The sequence below is a fragment of the Lycium barbarum genome, chromosome 4 (assembly GCF_019175385.1).
Source record: "Lycium barbarum isolate Lr01 chromosome 4, ASM1917538v2, whole genome shotgun sequence".
Classification (NCBI taxonomy): domain Eukaryota; kingdom Viridiplantae; phylum Streptophyta; class Magnoliopsida; order Solanales; family Solanaceae; genus Lycium; species Lycium barbarum.
In genome coordinates, this window is record NC_083340.1 from 69,143,797 (window position 1) to 69,159,784 (window position 15,988).

The following is a 15,988-nucleotide window of genomic DNA, read 5'->3' on the forward strand; positions in this document are numbered from 1 at the left end:
GAAGTTAAAGATGAATTAAGCAATTAAATTTGATCAAAGAAAAAAGGGCAATTCGCCCTTCTCTTGGGGTGGTCTTTAAATTTTGTCCTTCATATTTGAAATCTTTAAATTTTTCCCTTCGGCTAAACCCCATGGGTTCCAGGTTCGAACCCCCATATAGTCAAAAATTTTTAAAAAAAATCGCAAGACAGAGTTTAAATTTCGCTATGCCCCCACCGGCATACACTTGTGAAGGAATTACCAAAGTTATGCCGAACCCGGCATACTTATGCCTTATGGGCATACTTGGCATAAGTATGCCGGGTCCGGCATAACTTTGGTAATTCCTTCACAAGTTTATGTCGGGTCCGGCATAAAAATTTGCCCATTAAAAGTATGCCCCCACCGACATAAACTTGTTAAGGAATTACCAAACTTATGCTGGACCCGGCATACTTATGCCTTATGGGCAGACTTGGCATAAGTATGCCGGGTTTGGCATAACTTTGATAATTCCTTCACAAGTTTATGCCGGGTCCGGCATAAAAGTTTGCCCATTAAAAGCATGCCCCCACCGGCATAAACTTGTTAAGGAATTACCAAACTTATGCCGGACCCGGCATACTTATGCCTTATGGGCAGACTTGGCATAAGTATGTCGGGTCCGGCATAACTCTGGTAATTCCTTCACAAGTTTATGCCGGGTCCAGCATACACGCGACTCAAACCTTGCCTTGCAATTTTTTTTTTAATTTATGCTTGAGTGGGGGTTCTGTCACACCCTAATCTTACTAGGGTGTGATGGGCACCCGACCCTTATTTAGGGCCGAGCGAACCCTCTGACCCTTAGTACACACATATTCTCTTTGGACTTTTAAATCAAATAAGGATGAAATACATAATAAAGCTTTCAGAAATATTCTTTTCGTTATTCTCAAATCAAACAAAATCTGTTATCATATGGAATTTATCACATAACATAGAATGACACATCGGCTGATGGAGCCGCTTACGAAACTGTCATTCTATACCCACGACTCTGTCTGCAAAGTCTCTAACATCAATCAGAAATCATAGCACATATACTCTGACTCGGTAACGCTCCAGGAGCAAATGGAGCTTGCCATTTCCGCTGAAACACCTTCTAGCAAGTCTTATATTCATCTGGGTGTACCTGTGTGGCATGAAACGCAGCGTCCATAAGAAGGGACGTCAGTACGAGTAATGTACCGAGTATGTAAGGCATGAATAATAACATACGAGGGATACATAGCATATAAAGACACGAAGGAAATGTAGAGCATATCGTGAGATAAAAGAGCAACCCGTACATATGAGTGCCTTTTGGCGGGTACCATGCATACTTAGTGCTGCGGAACGTGCAGCCCGATCCATTTATATATTATATTGCTGCGAAACGTGCAGCCCGATCCATATATACATATATTATATTGCTGCGGAACGTGCAGCCCGATCCATTTATATATTATATTGCTGCGGAACGTGCAACCCGATCCATAAATACATATATTATATTGCTGCGGAACGTGCAGCCCGATCCATATATACATATATTAGTGCCGAGGAACGTACGGCCCGATCCATATATAACATAACATGTTAGTGCCGAGGGACGTACGGCCCGATCCATAAATATAATATATTAGTGCAGAGTATAACATAGTGCGCACAATGACATAACCTGCCCGGGACTCGGCGAACGATATAACAATAGTATGCACGAGCAGAGTAGTGAGAAACCATATGCATATAAATCAATTCTAAGACTCAATGGACAAGTATACTTACCGACACCTGAAGGCTCAGAAACAAGTTTCGGGTCAATCCGATTTAGTATAAGAAAGTTATGAGCGTTTGAAGTACAGAACCTTCTACGAACGTTTCAGAAGTCATTTTTGGAAAATCAAAGCAACAATCATATCAAGTACCTTTCGGATATCGTTACGGATCAAATCAAATAGAGCTTTTGGAACCATATGTACGTATCAAAATATGTCAAAGACTCGATGGAATAATCAAACGTACTATCATTTGAAAACCAAGACATTAGTCATATCAATTATCTCTTGAATGCCATTCGGAAACATATCAACCGAACTTCGGACATCATAGAGACGCATCAAAACCATATGAAGCAGCTTATGGGAATCAAGGACGTTAGCCATCCTAGTGGCTCTAAGAATAGGAATCTTTTTGAAGTCATACATATACGTCATCTACTTGTTTCATAGGATCATGCCAAAATAAAGAAAGGGTAAGCCTTACATACCTGCTCCACGTCCTATTAGCTACGCTTATCTATCCAAGCTTGCTAGTCTACATTCAAAAGAATTCACACAATTATTAGATTCGTCGTTATACACTTGCTTTAGTTCTTCAAATGAATTCACTCATAATCTGTCGAAATTTCGGCAGCATCTCCCCTGTAAATATACCATCCCCGAGAATCTAACTCGGCCAATTTATCAACAACAATCCGAGAATTCAACTCGGCCAAATTATCAACAACAATACCAACAATCATACTAACAACTTCAACAATCAATCCAAAATATATTCTAACATTAACAACCTTCGTCACACAATTCAACGGCATTTCATTTATATTCAATTCAATCATATGTAATCAAGCCAATACCAATGATCTCACATTCAAGTACTTGCCCAAGACCTTACAAGCAAAATTCAAGAATACTTCAAACAATTCACATAATATTCAAAACAACCCAACCAACATACCACTTCACCCGAAACCTTCCAAATTCATAAACTACACCAACAATCTATACATTAACAACTTCATTCTCATAATTTTAAGAAACCACACTAATGTCAAATTAACTTCTTCAACACTCCCACAACAATTACAACTTCATTTCAAATCATCAAACCTTCATTTTTATTATGGAATCCACAACAACAACAATCAATACACTAAATAAAATTAATTCATCACTTCTACACAACACCACCTCCATTCGGCCACACCATACACATACATATTTCATGAATTTCTACATACTACAACATACATAAATCATCTATAACACATGTAAAAGAAGATTGGATACATACCTTTCTCCACACATCTTCTTTCTCAGTTAGAGTCCATAACTCGTACAACGAATACTTTGCTTACTCCAATAATTACTCCATGTTAAAGAGGACTTTCCAATTAGTAGAAATGCTAGAAGAAATAATTTTTTGATCAATTTTCCAAGGAGTCATTTTTTTGGAGCTATGGCCGAATGGCCTCCTTCTTGCTCTCTCCAAGTTTCTTGAAATTTCCAAGTAATGAATATGAAACATATGATTAATTAGTCATCTTCTAGACACATATAATATGCCTCCATGTGGGCCAAGGCCCAGACCTACCTTGGCCGGCCACTTGGGCCTATTTATTTCAAGAATTTTAATTTTTCCAAAATCAACTTCTAACCCCAAATTTTTCCTTAATATTTCTATGAGCCACCTTGTGAATTTCCCTTTTTACCCTTAGCTTTTCTTAATATTTTCACATCAAAAGATTTCATAAACAACTTGTGTATTCAACAAGATCAAAACATAACCTTGCCCTTAGCTTCTCGCAATTATCTTGAATTATCCGATCGTACAAAATACGGGCTATAACAGGTTCGAACTCAGAACCTCGTGATTTCTGCGTGAATGCTCAGAGTTGCAATGCGAAGAGCAAAAATTAAAGACCAGCAATATGAGGAGCATAATTTAAAGACCACAAATATGAGGGGCAAAATTTAAAGACCACCCCAAAAGAAGGGCAATCCGCGCAAAAAAACGATAAGCCCATGAATACATTTCAAGAGCTTAATGCACCCCTTTTTTTTTATTATTATTAATCATTGATCTTGTCATCCCTTTCTAATATTAAGCATGGCCTTGCGATCATTTATCAATTCCTACAAATTAAAATGACATTCCTTGTATTATACCCTGTAAATCCAAGCCATATCTTCACCAGCAACACTATCTACTATCCTACAAATTTTGGAGTGATGTTCTCATGAAAAAGTCTTCAGACAGATGATGATTTATGACATTAAAGGAAACTTAAACTTCAAATTAAAAGGCATGAAAACACATACCCTGTAACCTCACAATCAAGAATTCATGAAAAAACGACCCTCAAGATCATTCAAAAAGAAAATACCAACATCTCATATGATATTCAATAACATTTCCCGAACTATCCACCAAAGAGTAACACAAAGTTATTATATGAAAGGATTTAATAATAAAAAAAGACCAGAAAACTAATAAATGAAAAATACATACTACTGTAACTATAACTTGTAACTGTTGCTAGAATTAATTTCCTTTGCTTTTAATTCTCTGACATTTGAATGTTATAACTGTTGTTATATGTTAGTGGCAGAAATTAACCAAAAATGCAATAAAGCCAAAAAAAAAAAAAAAAGATAAATGCAAATGCAGGTCATAGAGAGGTGTCACATCACCTTATCCATGCATAGTTTTATATTATATATAGATAATGCATGACTTTTTCTTTTCCTTTATCCTTTTAACCTTCAACCTTTTCACCTCTCTTTATATATTTTATTTACCTTATACGTTAGAAGATAAATTTAAATATCTATAATCAACCATAAGATTACCTTGTTCATACATAATGATATTAATTAGTATCATTAAAGGAATTGGGTAATGGGTATTAATGGGTTACAGTAAAAGATATGAAAAGTTAAGCGCAGTGTACTTCTTTTGTTTAGAGGTATACAGGGATAATTTTACTTTTTCATTTGTCTCTCCATTTTATTAAACTAGATGGTTTGTGCCCGTGGCACAGGCGTTCGTTACTATTGACACGCAAATAAAGGAGAGATGATTAAACTAAATATTAACATGACATGCTTCATAGTATATTACATTCATTTGTGGAATAAAGTTATAGGAGTAGTTGCAGAAAAGGCAAAACAGAGACATAGTTTGTGGAACAAAGTTACATAGGTAACTTGCTTAGGAAGACAATAGTAGAAAGATTATACGTGCTCCAACATCTGTATGAGATTGGGCTGAAATCTGAATTCTGGCAGTTGAACATAAGTAGGCTAAGTAGGCTCTTGCAAGATGAAACTCTTTCATGACCTGGGAAGAAATTGAAAGAATAAACTTACACAATCCAATAGATAGCAAAGTAATACTGTAAACATAAAGAAAGTTAATCTCTTACTTTGCTTACTGGCATAAAGAATAGAAATGTTGATAGAGAAGAAAAATAAATCAGCTAAGAACTTGGGAGAAAAATTGAGATTTTAGCTTTAATTCTTTTGAATTGTAAAACTTAGCAATGTGCAGTAAAGTTTACCTAAAGTAGACTATTTCAATCCAACAATTTTGCTCTTCACATACACCATCAAACACAAGCGTGTGCCCTATACGTTGCTCCCGTTATTTGCACAACTACAGATTTCTGAAAGAAATATTCAATATCGTAAGATGATACATATTTTTAGCATGATTACTAAAATTGAAGCAATACCATAAAGCTGATTATATAAACATTTCATACTAAACTCATTTGAGGAACAGAGTATACTCTGTATAAATGAACTTGCCATAAATGGCCTCAGAATCCTTTGTGCTTCTCTACCTTCTGTAAAGCTTTCCTTTTGCGGCCAGCTACTTCATGAATCCTCCAGCGAGATCATTCATGCCTCTATGCACCCAGCTGGCTATTCCATGTGCCAAAACAAGTACAAAACAAGGGACTCTCCAGCATGGAACAAAGGAAGGATATTCTGTTCCATTTCATCAGGAAGATGTAGCTGGAGCTTATCCAGCCCAGTTTGCTATGGATGTAAACAACTTCCTTAATGCAGAGGTAAAGAGATTGATGCCATTGACTCTGTTCTCATAGATAAGGCCATAAGACGACGATATAAGCTCCTCCTCTCCTATAGCAAAGGAACAAACAAAAAGAATATTAAAAACCATTGAGATTTCAATCCATCATCTCTCTAAGTGAAAGTCTATTAAATGTTCTTTACACCAAAAACAAACTGTAGCAATGTAGCTGCTTGCTATCATATTAGAAATACCCCAGTGAGTGGCCACATTTATAAGATATTGTTCCTTCTAAATTTGTTCAACGTCAGGTTTATTTCTTAAAGAAGGAACTTTACCAAACCAATAAAAAAACATGACAACTAATTATAACATAATGAAAATCCATATTGAAAGTGTTAATACATTTAAAATGATCTATCTGCTTGGAGCCAAATATCATATTCCTTATTAAATGGTAAGAAGCATATTTGACAAACATGACCTGAAACCACCTTTATTCATCCATCATGATAAGTGATTTAGATCTTAGTAACAATAGTTATATTTTGACATTATAATTAAAATAAAAAGGAAATACCCATTCTTCTTAGGTTCTTGAATGGATATCACTCATCCAAAGTGAATTAACACTTCAAAAATTCATAACTCTTCCTTTATAGATTATTTCTTCTTAGCTAGGCGGAATTTGCCAGAAGAAACAGTTTTAAGCACTCCAAATGCACTATTTTGTTATTTGGCAGCATTTTATACGCTCATATCGAGAACAAAGGTAAACCTTTTAGCAAAACAGACAGTCTACTGCATAACAACCATTCAATCTTTTTATTTTACACCAATTTCGCATCCCAGAGTCCTTTTGCAGTTGAAAGGCGTAAAAGATTACCTTACCCAATTATATCTTCAAGAAACATGGTAGTAAGTCATTATTAGATGCAATCAAATTTTAAAACTTCGAATCTGACCATGTGTTGCTGCCTCACTTAAAGAAGCAAGGGCCACTTGAGAGTACAATGCCCTAAGAGGCAGCACACCTGGCTTCTATGTCGTACATGTCTACATCTAATTTGCAACTCCTTACTGATACTAGGGGCCGTTTGGTGCAAGGTATTAGCTGGGATATCCGAGCACTAACTGTGGGATTAATTTTATACCATGTTTGGTAGAAGGTATGAATTTATCCTGGAATAAATTTATACCTTGTATCAAACAAAGTATAAAGTGCATCCCAAACTTAAAGATGAGATATCCCATTAATCCTGGGATTATTTTATCCCATCTCCTAGATGGGGTAAATTAGTCCCAAGAGATGAGATAAATTCGTCCCGGGATTATAATCCTGGAATAATTTTTTCTACGTACCAAACGACCACCGAAGGTTTACTGGCTTTGTGCAACTCTAAAACACATCATATGAATTTTAGAGAAAACAGTTACATATAGCATTTCATAATGCAATTCTCTGTCACATCTTTTTTCTTTGTACAAGAAAATACGTGATCAATTAAATAAGAAAGGTATACTATGACTTTTGAAAACAAATGAGGTAAGAATGAGTGCATTACCTTACTTGTGAAAACATGCCTGCTTTGGTGTAGCCTACATTCTTCCCAGAATTTGTGTGTCCACCTACATGAATTATCAAACATCAATTATTACCAAGAGATCAATATGTCGTGCTGAGCACGGGCCTATGCCGGACAACATTGTTAGTATTATTTGCACAATTTCAAGATTACCAAAAAGTTCAACAAAAATAATTTCACAGATGGAAACATACATACGCTGGAAAACTCCATATTCTTTATTTCTTAATTTGGATAAAGCAAAAGAGAAGTGTTCCAACATCTAACTTGCTTCGGTACCTAGCTAAAATTAAGGGAAAAACAGTCTTAGATTTGGCAGTCATCGTAACATAAGCTATTTCCAGCCTTTGTTTGGGAAACTTGGTAAACTTGATGTAAGTTCCATGAGTCCAACTCTGTGTTTTCCTTGCATAAAATGCTCATGTCTCCTGGCAGCTGATAGGATGTCTCTGCAAAATGGTTTGGATCCCACCTGAATCCATGTTCAAATTTAAATAATAAGATTCAGTTATAATAGTCGCAAATTTGAGCATTCCGCTATTCTTAATTAAAGAAATTTAAACTTTGACAATTTTTTTTATGACAAACTTGACAAATTATTTGGACACTAAGACATTAGAAGGGAGTAAGAAATGGAAAGTAAACAACTAAAGTTTGAAGGAGGCAACTTACTAAGTTTTTTGAAAATGAGAAGTCACAAATAATTTTTAAAAAGTATATATGAGTATCAAATTATGGATGGCATGCACAATTTAATTTAAGATTAATATACTTAGTGAGATTAATAATTTTTATTTTTAGTTACATATTTTCCTACATCGGCTATTGGCAACATTCTCTTGGATTATAAATTGGATTTTCAGCAGAATTTAAATGGTTACATTTGGACATGTTGGTTTTGATCATGATGTCGATTTTGATTTTCTCAATAACAACCTCTTGGAAGTATTTGTGTCCACATGTACTTGTGACAACAATAGTTGCATTTCTGTTTGGCTATCATCTGTTAGTTCTGGAAATCATACTCTTTTCTCTACGTTGTTGATCCTGCTATAATTTTGAGTATTTATTTTAAAATTCTAACTTTGCAGACCATCTATGAAAGGAAGGGAAATATATTACTCTCTCCGTCTCAACTTATGTGATATTTTTTGCTTTTCGAGAGTCAATTTGGCTAAATTTAAAGCTAAATTGAATTAGATTAACTCAACATTTTAAGATTAAAGTTTATATATTTGAAAACTACATAAAAAATACTACAAGTTGCATTTTGAAACACTATGAGCTAAGTTTCTTCATTTCTTTTCTTTATTATTATTGAAAAAAGGTTTTAAAACTATGATAATCATAATGTGAAATATTTTGAAAAAAATGAACCGTATAATTCACATCGATAAATAATTGTGTTTTTCTTATTGGTGAATAATCATAAAGAGAATATTCGGAGAGGTTGGTATTATGAAAGAAAAATTGAATATTTTTCTCTCTTAAATTATCCCAATACTAAAAGGATAAGATATTACGTCAAGTGACAAGTTAACAATAAAAGGCGACGTAACAATTTTTTACAATATTAATAGGCAATATAATAAAGTTAAGTGAGGTTAGTTTTTGAGTTGTAATTAAAAGATAATGTATTAGAACTAAGTATGATTTGCTTAGAATTTGAATTGGAAAATTATATTAAATTTGAATTAAAAGATAAAATTATATTCACATGTCTTGACAGATTAAGCAAATAAATATAGAAGTCAACTAATTAGTAATTATTTTTAAATATCATAACCTTTTCCAAATATTTCAATTTTATATGATAAGAATATTCTTTCCATATACAAAATGTCTAAATTAATTGCAATCGTGATAGGATATTAAGTGTCAAATTAATTTTTTAATATAAATTTTTTACTTAAGTATAAATCATTGATGACGTTAAATTTATTATATTAATAGTTATATTTATTATCTAGAAAAAAGTATTGATTTTATATCTAACATTTCTACTGCAACATATTATTATCTAACATTCAGAGACATGTCACTCTGACAACCTATGGGGACACCCTAACACAGCAACATAACAGTGAACCCAACTTTGAGAATCACACAACATGGATGTGTTGGTATGGTTTCAACACCATCTTAACAACATGGATCTTCAACATAACTAAACTGCAAAAAATTAACTAAAAAGTGTAGATTTATTAAAAACAGAGAAGTAGACAACACCAAACACTCTTAAGACGGATGATTAAGTTCTAACACGTAGAGAGCTATCATCAGCTTGAATAAAGAAAAGAAAATTGAAAATAAGAAAAATGGTGCTTTAGATAAAGAAAATTCCACAACAAAATCTATATATAATACAAAGCTAGGCAAGAGAAGAGTGATGTGGCACCTCTCTTTTGCCAAGGATCACATTTATCTTTTTTCTCATTTTTTTGGCATTTTTCTTAATTTTTTCTACTTATATTCAATATTATAAAACCTAGAAGTAAATTTTTAATCACATTAATTCTCTTAATTACCATGTCTCTTTCAGTTTGGAAAGCTAAAAAGTCGATGTCATTAATTTAGTGATTAATTATGCAATAAGACAATATTACAACGTAGAAATATGGGGCTTCTTCAACAGCCAACCAACTAAGAATGTCCTCCTCTTGGCCCTTATTTTTCTTCCTCCAGATGTTCTTGAACGGGTAATAATGCATTTCATTAGTGTTATTTAAATTTCTCACTAGCATAATATTGAAATTTTACATATTTTGTGGGAGGTTTTTCTTTTTCTTTTGAGGTCTGATAATGATGATTAAATTACCCATCCGTGTGTTTTGTTTAAAAGGTCTTGACAATAGCAAATTTGTCTTCTTAAAATTTGGTTAATCTTAAAAAAAAAAAAATTAATCTAACTTCATAAAACATGTCTTTCTCTATAATTTGTATCTTCACATGAATAGGTGAAAGAGTGCAGCGGCAACATTTGGCATGATTGATCATATTCAGGTTCATCATCTACTTCATCTAATGTTTATATATCTCTTTTCAATGAATACCGTATATAATATTTATGGAGTTGATTCTCATACGTGTTCTAGCATATTATACATTGAACAAGCATGTTTTTACTATAGCCCGTTAGAAGTTAATTTGATGATATCAATTAAAATGCGATTTTGCTTTTTCATTTTCTTTTATTGTCATTTCTTGTAATATTTGGATCTAACTACATTTCTATTTGTAAGTATTTTGTTTTTTCCCTGTCTGATTCAGGTCCCAAAAAATATGATTCCACTATCCTTTCTAGCTCTTCGTGTTATTTGTACGTTATTTTATTCAATATTGTTTCTTTCTTTTCCCCTACTATTTAGTACTGTACTACATTTTATGATGATAAAATTATAATACATAATTAATTTATAACGATGGCTTGGTTCTTATTATATTCCCAACAGTTTATCCTCTAATTAATCTGTTTATTTCTTATATTCTAGCTGTTTGGATTCTTATTCTTATTCTAATTTACTTGGATAACTAATGAGGAGGTAATTTAATGTTTCTCATGTTTCCACATCTTATATATTTCTTAAGTAATTTTTAATGGTTGAGTACTTTCTTATTCATATTTTTAGTCAACAATTTTACTACAAATAGCTTTTATGCACTAAATAGAAAAATTGTATAGTAAAGAGGTTGGTAACAAAATTAACTCATGGGATCACTGGGATTATCCAACATGGCCTTCTATGAGGGGTTTCTTCGTTAATTCTAGAGGCTCAAATTCGAGATCTTTAGCTAAATATGGAAGAACCATCTCATTACATTCTTCGATGACCTTTTTTGTTGATATGATATGAATATATAATATTTTTGTGATTAATTCAAATTCACTTTCATTATTTTTCACCTTATTGTTGTGCCGTGACATGTACTGCAATTATATATTTGTAGTTTTATTTTATTTTATGTAATTTGCTGGTTTTATATATTGATAGCGGCATTAAATTATGATTTTGAACAAGTACAAACATGGAAAATTATATAGTGAAACATTTATTGCATAAAGAAAAATAAAGAAATGTATAGATTCTTTTCGTTCCTTTTTATATTTACAAATAAATCTACTTTCGTTGGTGTTGTAATGCTGCAATTTTTGTCTCTTTTGTATTTATTTTGTATACAATCATAGGGATCAACGAGGAAGATTGTATATACCATTTCGTGGAAATTTTGTTAAGTTGTAATTAAGATAGAGGAACAAGTAATCGGTTCCGCTTCAATTTGTTATTCCAAATATATGTCCATTAAACTCATAAATTTTGTTGACAAGTGAAAATTCAATCATTTGCTAATCATTTAAGTGGTCACGGGTTTGGAGATGTAGATAATTATCGCTTTCTTATATTTTTATTCTCACCTTTCTAAAATATCACAAACAATTTTAATATTGTTTACAAATGTATTTCTTGATTTACTATTTTATAAATTACGTAAAAAAACGTTAATATTGAATATTGTAGCTCCCACTTCACTAATAATAAATAATTTGTAGATGCTATCCTCATATTCAGGGGCTCTAATCTTTTCAAAGAAGAATTCATTTAGCCAACCGCGCGAAGCGCGGGTTTATTCTCTAGTTTTATAATAAGTCCTAATGAAAGAATCTTCAAACATGAAAAACAGTAGAAAGTTGTTGAAATAGAAGAAAGCTAAAGAGAGTAAGTAAATCCACCTGTAGAACTTTTCTAATTGATATCAAAAACAAATTTAAGTATTTATAAATTGCATGAAACTTGAAAATCATGACTACCACATTAAAAAGGGAAAAGACTTAGAATGTCCCATATGGCTATATCAGGACAATTTCAACTGCATCAATATACTCGAGAAAGCTTACTATTACAGGGCATGCTATTATACTTCGATGCTGGTGCAACATATCTATACACATGGGATTTACCAACTATATTCAATTTTCAGTTTTTATATGCTTACTTCAGTTCTAAACAGACAAAGTAGAGTGGAGATAATTTGAATGGAGAGCTATAGAATTTGACAAAGGACCATATGTCCACAGAAGAGGATAAAGTCCTAAAGCTATACCAGGTTAGCTTTAATCTCAAATTGTCAAGGCAAGTTAATAAATGAAACATACTCTGAGCTTTCTTCCTTTGGAAGGGAAAAGAGGGTTAGGCCTTTAGGTACTGGTTTGTGTAAAAAAATGAAAATCTGGTTACATATTGGCTAAATCCTATGATCCTACTATACCCTCCTCACTCGCCCCATTACATTAAAACTACTGATCCATTTGAATTTTCTTTTTAATCAGTACTACCAACCCATTTGAATAAAGAGAGCAAATTATCTAATATATAGTAATTGTTTTAGATGGAAAATCTAATTTTATCGGATGTCCCCGAATAGATGAAAAATCTAACATTTCAACTTCAATCATAACATCAAAGCATTATCAATAAATTCATAAATTGAGGGATAATTCACCTGAAGGCTGGGGGATGGCTCCCTGATCATTTAGTTTCTCTTTTACCATCTTGGCTAATTGTTTCAAACTACAGCAAAAGCTACTGAGGTTTCAAACTAACAGAGTAGGTTTCAAACTAACAGAGTACCACTTAAGCTATACCTCGAAAGAAACAACAAACTCAACGTATCTTACTACTGAAGAAGGACAAGGAAATACTCAAGAAGCTCACAGATGAGAGCTTACTGGTTTAATCGATTTAAGGGCGACAGGTCAATCAACAATCAGAGCAACATAAAGGACAGACAATTCAACTGAAGAAGAAGTAAAGTGGAATAATCGAAGTAGGAAACTTTCTGCACTTAGAACTCTTTTTAGGTTTTGATTTGAAGTCATTATTTGGCATAGAGTTACGACCATAAATTCTAACAACACCACACACTCCTACCCTATTATGTGCACAAAGAAAATATTGCAGGGAAGCAACCGAAAGTATCAATCGTGCAAGGTTTTTGTTTGCAGCAAGCATCTGCTGAAAACTGCACCCAAAAGAATACTATATTGTAATATTTAGAACTAAAAATTTGTGTCTGAGCAAAAATGACCTTAAATTCCACAACAGAAAGGTAAAGAACTAAAATTAGTAATATGCTTCCTTCTTTACAGAAAGAACAATGGAAAAATGCACCATGAAATCGCTCACGCTAATTCAAAAAGCCACGGAAAAGTACAAACTCATAAAGAATCAAATGCTGTAAACACCTGCGAACTTACCTCTATCAGTCAGATTATTTCCTGTTTTTTCCTGCTTTCTTCGAGCAAATTTGAGCTTCAAAATCCTGCGAAATCCGAAGTGGCCAACCATTACATTCCAGTAAAATTGAACATGAATGATCACTACTGCTATGTATTGAAATTCAAAGAGGTTTCAGTCTCGATGTGGAATGCAACTATAGCCAACAGAAACTCAATTAAAGAATAATTTTGAAATACTTTATTATTAATGTGTGTGTATATATATATATATATATATATATATATATACCCCACAATGATAAGGACCTTGGCAGAAATGGATTTAAAAGAACATCAGAACTAAGACGCTACTTTTTACCCAAAATTAGCAGCAATGCTACTAAATTACCAAATTCCAAATGCGGTAAATTTAGTCCCATCACTTATTTCAAGCCATACCCACTACATGAAACACATAGAGCAACTCAACAAAAAATTAGGACAGATCATCCGAAAAGTAAAGTTTCAAACACAAGTATGCTGAAAAAAATACTGATAAGACACACAGAAAATATGAAAAGACAGCAGTGAAATCCATCCAAAAAAAAAGAGGAAGAAGAAGTAACATTCAACACACAGGACAATTCAACAAAAATGAGAACATACAAAAATTCATAAAATTCAGTCTCAAATACATGTATGGTAAAAAATAAAGCTTAGATATTTAATTTCAGAGAGAGAAAATTACCGATGAAATAAAAAAATAACACCAAAAGCAAATAACACTCAGCCGTGCAATTGGAAACTCTAAAGAGAACTGAAAGAAAAGCATAATTGAAATGGAACCACCCAGCTGATAAAAAGCAGCTTCAAACACAGAGATCAAACCTCGCTTCCAGAGTTCTTGCCAAGGAAATCCAACCATGAAAATGGAACTATTAAAGAGTTTTTGAAAAACAAAAAAAAAAAAAAAAACAAAGAAAGAGAAGAAGACAAGGAAAAACCAAGAATTCGAGCAAAATTGTGAGAGAATCATACCTTAAATCGTTCCAATAAGAAGATGAATAGTGCTAAAAGGTTCTCAAAAGTAAAGGAAGAAAACGTAAAGAGGTACTCCTTTGTTCTGTTGGATAATATAAGATGGATGTTTCTAGAGAGTGAGTATTAAGGTGAAGAGAACGTAAAGAGGTACTCCTTTGTTCTGTTGGATAATATAAGATGGATGTTTCTAGAGTCAGTATTAAGGTGAAGAGAACGTAAAGAGGTACTCCTTTGTTCTGTTGGATAATATAAGATGGGTGTTTCTAGAGAGTGAGTATTAAGGTGAGTTTACCGTATTGCCCTTCGTCGTCCATGAAGTCCCACACTTATTAAGGTGAGTTTACCGTATTACCCTTCATCATCCATGAAGTCCCACACTTATTATATAGTTAAAAAATTGTACACAAAGAAAAAAAAAATCATTAAAAGCCTGATTACTCCTACAACTCAAAATTGACATTTTACGCCAAAGACAAAGTTATTAAATTTGAATTAGCACTATAATTTCCTGCAACAAACTAAAAGAGTAACATATATGTATATAATATATATTTGACAACCAAAAATATATAAATGTATTTTTTTTGTTTTTTAGATCTTCAGGCGTTAATTCCTTTTCATCTGATGTTACTGCCACGTATAAAAAAACTCACAATAATTATAAAATCAAACTCAATAAAGGAAACAAAAAAAATCTACCACAATATGCCTCGAAAAAAAATTATCTCGAAAGATTCTTATCTCCATTTTGCATATCTGTTGTGATTTACCCTCCGGCTCAATCTATAACCATTTTCATTCACATAAAGAACGTAAATTTTGTATTTTCAAACACAAAAAATCAATTCGCACATGAAAAAGCCAAGTATAATATCGGTTATAGAAGGGTCAAAGATAGGAATACGAATAAGAGAATAAGAAATTGACGCAACATCGCAAAAGTACCAATAACGGAAAAAAGGCAAACAAGAAGAAAAGTAACTTTAGTATACAATGAAGCAATGCACTTAGGTATTTATAGTAACCAAAAGTACAATTAGTAACTTATGAGGAAATACAATAGAATTGAGTAACGTATAGTGAGTGATTCCAATATAATTATAGTTAGTATTAAGTGCATTGAGGGCCAGTTTGTCACAAACGTAATTACTAAATCTGGAACGAATGGATTTTCTTGTGGGAAGAATAGATAACTGAAGAAAAATAAGAGGAGTAAAAACAAATTAAATAAAAAGGAGAATTAGATTAAATGAGTTTTTGGGCTAATTGCTTGGAGAATTTATTTTACTGCTTGGACAATTTATTTTATTGCAAGTTGATGACA

At 32.8% G+C, this 15,988-nt stretch overlaps 1 long non-coding RNA gene across 5 annotated transcripts; it reads right to left on the reverse strand.

The window, feature by feature from the left end:
- Window positions 1-4,864: 4,864 nt before the first annotated feature.
- LOC132636072 (uncharacterized) lies at window positions 4,865-14,879 on the reverse strand. 5 transcript variants are annotated; one of them, XR_009580969.1, is made up of 7 exons: window positions 14,662-14,879; window positions 14,372-14,526; window positions 13,663-13,727; window positions 7,689-7,881; window positions 7,389-7,452; window positions 5,345-5,933; window positions 4,865-5,124 (listed from the first exon to the last, which is right to left on the reverse strand). It is a non-coding gene; the product is annotated as an uncharacterized LOC132636072 (long non-coding RNA). The 5 variants fall into 5 exon arrangements; XR_009580971.1 differs by lacking the exon at window positions 14,372-14,526 and having other exon boundaries at window positions 5,345-5,449; window positions 5,576-5,933; window positions 14,662-14,873; XR_009580970.1 differs by lacking the exon at window positions 14,372-14,526 and having other exon boundaries at window positions 5,345-5,449; window positions 5,554-5,933; window positions 14,662-14,873.
- Between the last annotated feature and the right edge of the window lie 1,109 nt (window positions 14,880-15,988).